General features: G+C 34.0%; 1 long non-coding RNA gene across 1 annotated transcript in view; it reads left to right on the forward strand.

Annotated features, from left to right (window-relative positions):
- Window positions 1–898: 898 nt before the first annotated feature.
- Window positions 899–11365, forward strand: part of LOC111085512 — a 19906-nt gene continuing 9439 nt past the window's right edge. The window contains exon 1 of the long non-coding RNA XR_002610341.1: window positions 899–979. This is a non-coding gene — a long non-coding RNA (uncharacterized LOC111085512). The remainder of the gene's footprint in view (window positions 980–11365) is intronic.

Raw genomic sequence — 11365 nt, forward strand, 5'->3', positions numbered from 1 at the left:
AGTTTAAAACTAATGTAGGTTGTTCAGTCTAGTGTTAGGTGGCCTTATTAACTCTATGTTTCTAAAATATATGTTAACTGGTGAGAGGTGTTTAGGCCTATTTCCATCAAGTTCACACAGTAGGTCGTTTTTATGCCAATTTTTCATAAAGTAGTTTAGAGAATTATGCAAGAGTGTGTCGCCAATAGTTTGCATGTTTGTGTAATTGTGCATGAATCTGGATGATGTGCTACTTTATAGGCTGTTGTAAGTAATGAGTTTTGTTTTGTTTGTAATTTATTTATCTGTTTAGGTGCTATGTTGTGCATGCGTATTCAGTATTACATGGTGTAGTTTCATGATTTTTACCAGTTAGACTTCTTGCATAATTTGTTCGTTTCCAAACTTTTGTTAATATGTTTAATCCACGTTAATTTAGAATCGTAGGTTAGGCCTAGAAGTTTTACTAAAGTTGTGGTCTGGAGAAGTGTTCTGTTTATACATAATTTTGGTGGGTTATTTTTATGCCTTGTTTGTTTTCATAATAATACTACTAGCTTATTTTTGGGGGGCATTTATTTTTATTCGATATTTTTGACAGTATTTTACTATATTGTTTAATTGTGGCTAAAAATTTGTTTCAGCAAAAAATGGAGTGGGGGCACTTTTCCAGATTACAACATCGTCTGCAAATTGTGATGAAAATACTAAGTTTGGGTTCTTGAAAGACGTATTGCTGACATACATGATGAATAAAATAGGGCTAACTACCCCTCCTTTGGGGACGCCTGCCTCTAGAGTAAAGGACTCCGAGTAGGTTCCCCTAACATTTATTTTACATTTTACATTTCCTCAAAAGTTAGATAACCAGCGAATAATTCCCCGCGGTAGGTCCATTTCAGTCACACGGAACCTAAGACCATCGTGCCAGACAGTGTCGAATGCTTTCTCGACATCGAGAAAACACGCGACAGTGCATTCATTTTTGTTGAAACTGTCAGTAATGGTTTCTGTGTTTTCTGCCTGCCTGATCTCCTGATCGGAATTTAGGTCTTTGTGATAATAATACTAAGTTTTTGACTGTCCTGAAAATTCGCGCGCACCTTACTATCTAAATGCGCATGCGCGCGCACTTCGTATCAACAGATGCAAACAAAAGAAGGGTGTAAATATACTTTAATAGATATTTTGTACATCAAATTAAAAGCTTATCAAAGTTTTTAAAAAGGTCTAATTTTAGGTCGTAATAACATTATAAGTTTATCTATTGATAGCCCCCCCAGTAGCACAGCGGTATGTCTGCGGACTTACAACGCTAGAATCCGGGTTTCGATACCCGTGGTGGGCAGAGCACAGATAGCCCAATGTGTAGCTTTGTGCTTAACTTCAATCAAACAAACATCTATTGATAGTGTTAAGTACGGTAAAATTTAGCCTAACTAAATCAGAGCAAAAACGTGTTAATTTATCTCTATCAAATATAGGTCGTACTTAATAAAGGCTTAACTAATGTTAGTGAGCTTATAAATTTCGGTGTCTGCGATTAGAATTATTTTGTATTACTCTAGAAATCCCGTATTTAAAGAAGTACTGTTCCAATAAAGATGTTATTCTGACCGTAAATGTTTTGCGGGTTTCTGCTAGTTTTAGTTATTTACTAAATTTTACAGAAGGTTTCTTTCAAGAGTACAAAATATTAAAATTTGTTTGTGATTAAGCACAAAGCTACACAATGAGCTATCTGTACGTTAACACCAGACATTCAGTTGTAAGACTTGGCGGTTATGTTAAAGCCAAGTCTTACAACTGAATGTCTGGTGTTAACGTACTGTTAGGTTAAAGCCAAGTTTTACAACTGAATGTCTGGTGTTAACGTACTGTTATGTTAAAGTCAAGTTTTACAACTGAATGTCTGGTGTCAACGTGCTGTTCTGTTAAAGTCAAGTCTTACAACTGAATGTCTGGTGTTAACGTGCTGTTATGTTAAAGTCAAGTTTTACAACTGAATGTCTGGTGTTAAAGTGCTGTTATGTTAAAGTCAAGTCTTACAACTGAATGTCTGGTGTTAACGTCTGTTATGTTAAAGTCAAATCTTACAACTGAATGTCTGGTGTTAACGTACTGTTATGTTAAAGTCAAGTCTTACAACTGAATGTCTGGTGTTAAAGTGCTGTTATGTTAAAGCCAAGTCTTACAACTGAATGTCTGGTGTTAAAATGCTGTTATGTTAAAGCTAAGTCTTAAAACTGAATGTCTGGTGTTAACGTGCTGTTATGTTAAAGCCAAGTCTTACAACTGAATGTCTGGTGTTAAAATGCTGTTATGTTAAAGCTAAGTCTTAAAACTGAATGTCTGGTGTTAACGTGCTGTTATGTTAAAGCCAAGTCTTACAACTGAATGTCTGGTGTTAACGTGCTGTTATGTTAAAGTCAAGTCGTACAACTGAATGTCTGGTGTTAACGTGCTGTTATGTTAAAGCCAAGCCTTACAACTGAATGTCTGGTGTTAACGTGCTGTTTTTTTTATCATAAAACTGCGCATTTGATTATCTACGCTGTTCGTCAGAGGTTATCGAACCGCGAATTTTAGTGTCTTAATTATTACATTTGCACCAGATTCATCAAGGAACAATAGAGAAGTGCATTATTATATAATGATTAGATAGGGTGAAAGACAAGCAACTGAAAAGAACCCTTTTATGTCTTTATTAGAGTTTTCAACAGTTTAATAAAACAAACTTGAAATTAAATTATATATATATATATATTGGAATAAGTTTTAATATACGAGAAATTCTATGCTATGATTAAATTAATACTTTTCGTCTTACCCCACCTGAAAACGTTATCATAGCCCAAACTTTTGGCTCCTATATCGGAATTAGGATAGAAAAGGAATCATGAACTTAAAGAACTAAAAGAATAAAAAAATCTATAAATTCCCATTAATTTCTGGCTACCTCTTAGTTCATTTTACTGGCGAACGTTTTTAAAACTAGTTTACATCACTTTTTAAAGACCTAACTGACTTTACGTCTCTATTTTTCAAAGACTAGTACATTTCAAGGAACTTTGTAGAACGTTTTATAACTGCTTTAATTAAATCGAGCTAGGCCTTTATAATACACTTTAGTAAATGTATTTATATCTAGTAATAATGTTGAACATAATAATAAAATAATGTAAAATTTTGTTGTTGTTAAGAGCTAAAATACACTGTGCTCTACCAACCGTCAGTAGCGAAACCCAATTTCTATCGTTATAAGCCCACCGGTGAGCATAACGTAACATAATAATTAACAATTTCATGTTAATTATTACACAGAAAGAGGCTCCCCCCAGTGGTACAGCGGCATGTCTGCGGACTTGCAATGCTAGAAACTGGTTTTCAATACCCGTTGTGGTCAGAGCACATATAGCACTTTATGTAGCTTTGTGGTTAATAACAAACAAACAAACAGAAAGAGGCAGAGTAAGAACACCATTGTCAACCGAGTTGATTAGGCTAATTAAACCATTGTCAACCCATTGGACTAGGCTAATTAACAAGATTAACAACAACAATCTCGGTCAATAAAATCTTCACTTAACCTCCATGTCATGTGGAAGTTAGAAAGAAGAAGCAAATAGACCACTGAGATAGTCAAATTATTATAATATGTATCGTCTAAATCTGGTGTATTATTGTTCTTTGGCCTTTTCATTACTCTAGTTGAATAACCACAAAAAAGGCTTAATAGAAGGCCTCGTCTTATTTCAAGATGGATGACAACGGTACCTGTGGTTTCCAGATATTCATAACACAGGGAGCCTTTATTACTGAGTTTAAAAATGTATAAAACTAGCATTTGATTTGGTTTTTGTTGTTTTTTGTTTTTTATGATGAACTATAGTGACCTACAATATCTTACTCTTCAGATACTAAAAGTTTTGTAGAACGGTCCACAGAAAAACATATCACGTGAGGTCACATGACGAAACAGATCAATAATGTGTATTAAAAATACTCTTTACTGACCAAAAATAACTATTTAATTATATTTATACAAAACTGATTAAGATATAATTCGTAAAACCTAACAGTTCACCTTGTTTCCCACCAGTGGCTTAGCGGTAAGTCTGCAGGCTTATAACGTTAAAAATCGGATTTCGATACCCGTGGTGGGCACAGTACAGATAGCTCATTACGTAGCTTTGTGCTTAATATAAAACAAAATAACCTTTTTTCACTTCTGGCGCCTGATAAAAAAAATCAATATTGAACTTTGTTTTACACTTCTAGTGGCTGATATTAAACGACGCAATAATTTCCACTGGCTTACACTTCTAGCATAGCCTGGTCGTTAAAGCGCTGAATTCGCAATCTGTAGGTTACGGGAGCGAACACCCTTTCGGCCGTAGGGGCGTTATTATGTTAAGGTCAATCCCATTATCCCTTGGAAGAGTGTAGTGTAACCCAAAAGCTGATGGTAGATGGTCCTGGCTATATTCATTGTTATGTAAAAAAATCTACAAAAATAAAAGGACGTGTTTGTCTGTGTGTGACCGCCATAGCTCCATGAGGAAAAAACCTAGAAACATGAAATTTTGCACCAGTACTAAGTGGTCCCTGAGAGTGTGCACCTGGGTATTACTTATATTATGCACATGTGTGCGCGCATGCGCGTGCGCATCTTTCTAATGTGGCAAGCTAGCGAAAAATTACATAAAAAGAAATGTTTTTATGCTTCTGGGAAATAAATTTTTTTAAAATATTTTTGACTGTTCTTTTATGTTAAAATAGGTTCAGAATACACACACACTGACACTAGAATATATCAACTTTCGGGTACTTTCGCTATTATAAATATAATATATGTACAGCTTAAAAATAGGCATAATGCCAAGATAGAAACTTCGCTTTACAGGACCATACATACATCAGAACGTTTGCAAACTTTTTTCATGGAATATTTTTTGTTTTTTACATTTCAGATTCCAAATTGGCATGGGAAGAATAACAACAACAATAATTATGGGTTACAAGCAGGTCGTATCTCCTGCTGTGGTGAATATCTTGAGGAACTCGGTCTTCTATTTCAAGCAATATAATATTATCCACTGGAAGAAACAGAAGTATTATGTAGACATGTGGATAGGAAAGAATGGTTTTCTTGAACATTCTGAACCCGTCGGAAGCTCATCATTATTTCAGACTGCGCATGACGAATGAATGATACACAAGCCAAGGAAGTATTGAAATTCGACACAAGTACTTGGAGTTTCGACAAAATTGTGATTAACGCACAGAGAATACTTTGTGCTGTCATACAGATTCGAACTTGGTTCGCCAGCTCATAAATCCAGAGCTCTATCTGGCGGCCTGTTGTGTTTTTACTATGACTGTTTCGCCGATCATCATTACTGTATTTTGTATGTAGTCTTACGTTTGTACACTAACTATTTCTGACCAAAGTCCAACAGTAGAATATTTAATACTTGCCTCTGAATATATCTTTGAATAATATTTTTCATACAGAATTGTTGTATAAAATTCTGAAATTGTTCTAGAGATAACATTAAAATACACATAATTTTCTTGTGTGATTGTCACGTGCATAACTCCTCTTCCAACTTGTTACTGTCAAATTTTCAATGTAAGGACTTGTATCTAGGATGATTTGACGTTTCTACAGATGAAGTAGTAAAAACTTTAACAGCAAGTGAACGTCAGCAGTAACACCGCAGTTTGAGTGAGTCTTATCTTTCGTAGAGTATTAATTTTAAATAGCCTCAAATTGACGATTATCTATGTTATATTTTGTATTAGTTGCTTTTAACGCTATCTAGTGCCTTAGAACACGTATGAATAGTAGTTAAAAACTGCTCGAGTTGTTACATTTGAAGGAGTTTCCAGTTGCAGGTAGTTGTTTGTTTATAGTTGTAACAGGTAGTTTTATTTGTTAGTAATTGTAACTGGTAGTTTTTGTTTGTTTGTAGTTGTACCAGGTAGTTGTTTGTTTGTAGTTATAACAGGTAGTTGTTTGTTTGTAGTTATAACAGGTAGTTGTTTGTTTGTAGTTGTAACAGGTAGTTTTATTTGTTAGTAGTTGTAACTGGTAGTTTTTGTTTGTTTGTAGTTGTACCAGGTAGTTGTTTGTTTGTAGTTGTAACAGGTAGTTGTTTGTTTGCCACAAAGAGCTGGATGTTTCATGTTATATTTCATGATATTACAAGTTTCATAAATCTAGTCTTCTTTCTAGGTACGAACACAAAATTAACTTTTAGTCATATTTATGATACGTACAGTTCTTAGCTTCTATACCTGCTTAACGACTTTATGATACGTACAGTTCTTAGCTTCTATACCTGCTTAACGACTTTATGATACGTACAGTGTTCAGCTACTATACTGGCTTAACGACTTTATAATACGTACAGTTCTCAGCTACTATACTGGCTTAACGACTTTATGATACGTACAGTTCCCAGCTACTATTCCGGCTTAACAACTTTATGATACGTACAGTTCTCAGCTTTTATACCGGGTTAACGACTTTATGATACGTACAGTTCTCAGCTACTATACCGGCTTAACACCTTTATGATACGTACAGTTCTAAGCTTCTATACCTGCTTAACGACTTTATGATACGTACAGTTTTCAGCTTTTATACCTACTTAACGACTTTATGATACGTACAGTTCTTAGCTACTATTCCGGCTTAACAACTTTATGATACGTACAATTCTCAGTTACTATACCTGCTTAAAGACTTTATGGTACGTACAGTTCTCAGCTACTATATCTAATTAACGACCTTATAATACGTACAGTTCTCAGCTATTATACCAATTTAACCACTATATGATACATACAGTTATGTTACTAAATCTTGTTTGTTTTGAATTTCGCGCAAAGCTATACGAGGGCTATCTGCGCTAGCCGTCCCTAATTTAGCAGTGTAAGACTAGAGGGAAGGCAGCTAGTCATCACCGCCAACTCTTGGGCTACACTTTTACCAACAAATAGTGGGATTGGCCGTCACATTATAACGCCCCCACGGCTGAAAGGGCGAGCATATTTGGTGTGATGGGGATTGGAACCCGCGACCCTCAGATTGTGAGTCGAGCGCCCTAACCACCTGGCCATGCCGGACCAAAATTGTTGTTACAGATGATACACAGGTACCCGAATAAATGTGACTTGCCTTCTACAATAAACAACGTCAACTCTCAGTGAAATATTGCAACTTATTACATTTTACTAACCAAATGTTTCTGTAGTTTTTTCTAACACGTAAGGATATTTTACAAATCGGGAAGAAAAAAAACTCTTACTTAGATCAATTTATTATTTCGTTTACCACAATGAACATTTTTTATTATTATGTTTATTATGTTTGGGTTCTAGAATGATCGATAAAACTCTTACGCAGCGATTGGTCTAGAGGAATCTATTGGCAGTGGTTGGCAACATTCTAAGCATAACAAAATGTGACCCGACTTCAATGACAATGATTCACTTATGTAAAAGTACATATGACGTTTTGTGAAAAATTTGTACGTTGATAGAGAAAAATAGATATCATTTTCGGATCCAGTGTACAGGAATTACTGTAGAACATGTAAAAATTTCAAGACAATAAAACCATCGCAGGATTGGGTTATCAATCATAAATATCAGTTCTGGTACAGGAATGTACTCAGCACGTTAAGTTTCAAATTGTGAAACTGTCAGTAATGTATGTTTGTAAAATACATAAGGAATAAAGGTGTTTCTGTAGCAATAAAAATAAAATTTTATATATTCATATTTTGCTTTCCCTATTGAATTGTAAAATAAAATTGTCAGATAACAAAGTGAAAACATTCTATCATTTTAAGTTATGTATGTTTTACAAGTCACGATTTCAAGTTTCATTTTATTAAAAAAATTAAACAGTTATGATTCATGGGCGATAAAAAAAAAGAATGAGACAGAAAAGTCACAGTAAAGTTACGTTTTATAAGTTTTGCGATTAGTTACAAGCTGAAAACGCTGTTTTGTCTAGTTCTACTGCAAGTTAATGGAGTCGACAGACAAACATTGTTTGTGGTAGTTTTCTAACATTATTCAACTTGAGAATCTTTTTTTATATTTCGTCTGTTTTCAGCTTTTTCCTTCTGAAAGAGGTTTCACTTTCTTGACAGAAGTTATAACTAGACAAACGCCATTAACTAGATAAATGTCAGGTATCAACCCTAGACTTAGAGTTTCTCCATTTCTAAGCAATATTTTTTTTAATTATTTATGCACTAAGCCGTTGATCAATGACTTTGTTGCAAGGTCCCTAATAATATGCGAGCCACATACACACACACAAAAACAAACGAAAATGCCATCAATATTACAATTAATTTCACTACACAGAACACAAGTGATGATTTTACTATTTGTTTGGTCAGTTTTTTTACGCTGAGTGTTGAAACAAGAAAAAAAAACATAAATTTATTTATTATGAAGTAATAGCATATCACACACTCGTGGGGAATTATACGAAAACAAGTAAATACTTTGAGTGCTAAAATTACTAAACAGGGACGCGTTCAAAATACGGAAAAGAAATATAACTTAACGTTTTTGACCTAATTAATTTGGGAAATATGTTTCAAAAAAAAGCATTGAGGTTTTATGGCCATTTTCGATCTTATTAAAGTATGTCCTTTTTTTAACAAGAAAACGTGTAATAAAATTCCTGTTCTTGATCGATGATGTTGAAATTTGTAAAAAAGGTAAGTAGGCTTAGAAAAGAGTGAAAAAGTAAGTAGATTAAAAAAAGAGTAAATAGTAAGTAGGTTTCAAAAAAGAGTAAAATTAAGTAGGTTTCAAAAAAAAGAGTGAAAAAATTAGTAGTTTTCAAAAAATGAGAAAAAAGTAAGTAGGCTTAAGAACAATGAAAAAGTAAGTAGTTTTCAAAAAAAAAGATTTAAAAATTAAGTAGGTTTCCAAAAACAGTAAAAAAGTAAGTAGGTTTCAAAAAAGAGTAAAAAAGTAAGTATTTAAAAAAAGAGAGAGAAAAGGTAAGTAAGCTAAAAAAAAGATTGAAAAAAAGTAAGTAAGTTTAAAAAAAACGTTAAAACTATACGTCGTCTTTTGCGGATTTGAAGCAGTGTGAAACAATATCATTTATATATCATTCATAATATGTGTATTCTTTTCCATGGATTTTAAATGTATTTTCTATGTGTGAAATAGGTAAATAATGAACCAGTCTATTAATATTTCTTTCAGACCAACTTGATGAAAAGGTAAAGTTATCCGCAGAAAACATACTCACGGATAATTTTGATAATTCAGTAGAATAATGCAAAGTTAAGTTACAGATCACATGTTGAGAAAACAACATCTCAGTAAAAGGTTTGACCAGAGATCTACATGTGATGTATCTATCCTCAAACTCAGGAATTTTTAGAATGTCATAAAAAACTTAGTATTACACAATTGAATAGAGTTGCTTAAACATTTGTTTAACAACAAAACAACAAAAAGCTTGGAATGGTATATTCTTTCATAGGGGTGGGGTGTCTGTGAGCCAGACTAGTTTCGGAGAATTCCACTCCTCATCAGTGAATCTGGAAACTTTCTTCTTTTTTTTCTTTTACCTTGGCAGATATTTCGATTTAAACCCTCTAACCTCAGGCCAAATTAACTTGACCAAGGGTCAAAAGTAATCGGAGGTGTTCAGAATCATTATCTCTTCACTCCGCTCGCGTACAATATGTATCGTGAAGAGAGAGAGAGAGAGAAAAAATAATAATTATAGTAAAAAGAGGAAACAACTAAATTGAATAAAAATAAAATAAATAAAATAAAAAGAAAACAAAGTAAATTTTACATCTGACCATGAGACATAGGCGGAACCGATCATAGTAATGGTGCTTTAGTTTAATGTGTCTTCTCGGCTGGTTTGGGAGGCTACAACGTTTACACTTTAAAAAAACAAACAATGTTGGCGTGCAGATCTAAAAATTCTAATCCCCCATACTTTTGATGTGGGAGGAAAACGGGAGTGCCCCGAGAAAAAAACTACTTTCACTACCCGGACTCCGAATATTCTATCTGGATAGTGCCTGAGCTAAGCGATAGAAATATATATGAGTTGATACACTAAATCATTGTCAACGTCAGCGTGTTGCATGGTTTTTATTAAATTCATGGGAGATATATTGGTGCACCAAGTTTCTGGGGTAATTGATAGTTTTGAAAATTCCTGTGTGATTAATGGATTTCTTGTAAAAATTAGATGGTAGTTTTATTATTCTTTCTTTGGTTAGTGGAATAGGGTTAACTGTGTTTAGGTATACTAGAGGCGTGTATCTGGGTGATCTGTAAGCTGTTCTTAATGCCTGATTTTATAATGATTGGATTTTATGATAAAGAGGGTTAGACATATTGCAAAGGATCATACAGGAATACTCAATGAGGGGTCTCATATAAGCTTTATAGATGTATACTATTGTTTCTGGGTTGCATCCTGTTTGGTAGCATCCAATCTTTCTTAGAAAACATAATATTTGATTCATATTTTTGTGTATATTGTTAATACGGTTGGTCCATAATAATTTAGAGTTGAATGTTACAATGTTTTACTGAATGTTCAGTTTTACTGAATGTAATATTGGTATCATAAAGTTTTCATTTAACCGGGCTATTTTTTCTTTTTCCGTTCAAAACATCTATAAAAGATAATGACCTGTGTTTTTTGGGGGTTTAAGACAATTCTCTACTTGTTGCACCATGATATTATAGCGTCTAAGGTAGACTGAACTTTTCGAGCGGCTGTTAGCGGGTTACACGACGTGCTCCATACAGCAATGTCGTCAGCATACTGTGACGCGTGTGTGAAGGGGTAACTTGGGGAACGGTATGTCATTTACAAACAGAATATATAAAAGTGTACTAATAACCGAACCCTGGGGTACTCCTGCTTCTAAATTGAAGTGATTAGGTAATTCATTGTTTATTTTAACGGATAAGAAGCTGGCTGTCCAACGAATTAGTTTTGACGGTAGGTTTAGTTTTGCGAACTTGTATAGTAGTGCATTATGCCAGACGGAATCAAAGGCCCGCTTGACATCTAAAATGCTCCTACTGCTACATGATTCCTGTTAAATGCTTGAAAAACTGATTCTGTTAACCTAACTAAGTGGTCAGCTGTTTGTCTATTTCTTCTAGAAGTGTTTTGAATGTTTGACAGGATGTTTTCAGATTCTAGATGGAAGACGTTTTGAATGTTTGACAGGACGTTTTCAGATTCCAGATAGAAGACGTTTTGAATGTTTGACAGGATTTTTTCAGATTCTAGATGGAGGGAGTTTTGAATGTTTGACAGGATGTTTTCAGATTCTAGATAGAAGACGTTTTG

Source organism: Limulus polyphemus, unplaced genomic scaffold (assembly GCF_000517525.1).
Source record: "Limulus polyphemus unplaced genomic scaffold, Limulus_polyphemus-2.1.2 Scaffold437, whole genome shotgun sequence".
Taxonomy (NCBI): domain Eukaryota; kingdom Metazoa; phylum Arthropoda; class Merostomata; order Xiphosura; family Limulidae; genus Limulus; species Limulus polyphemus.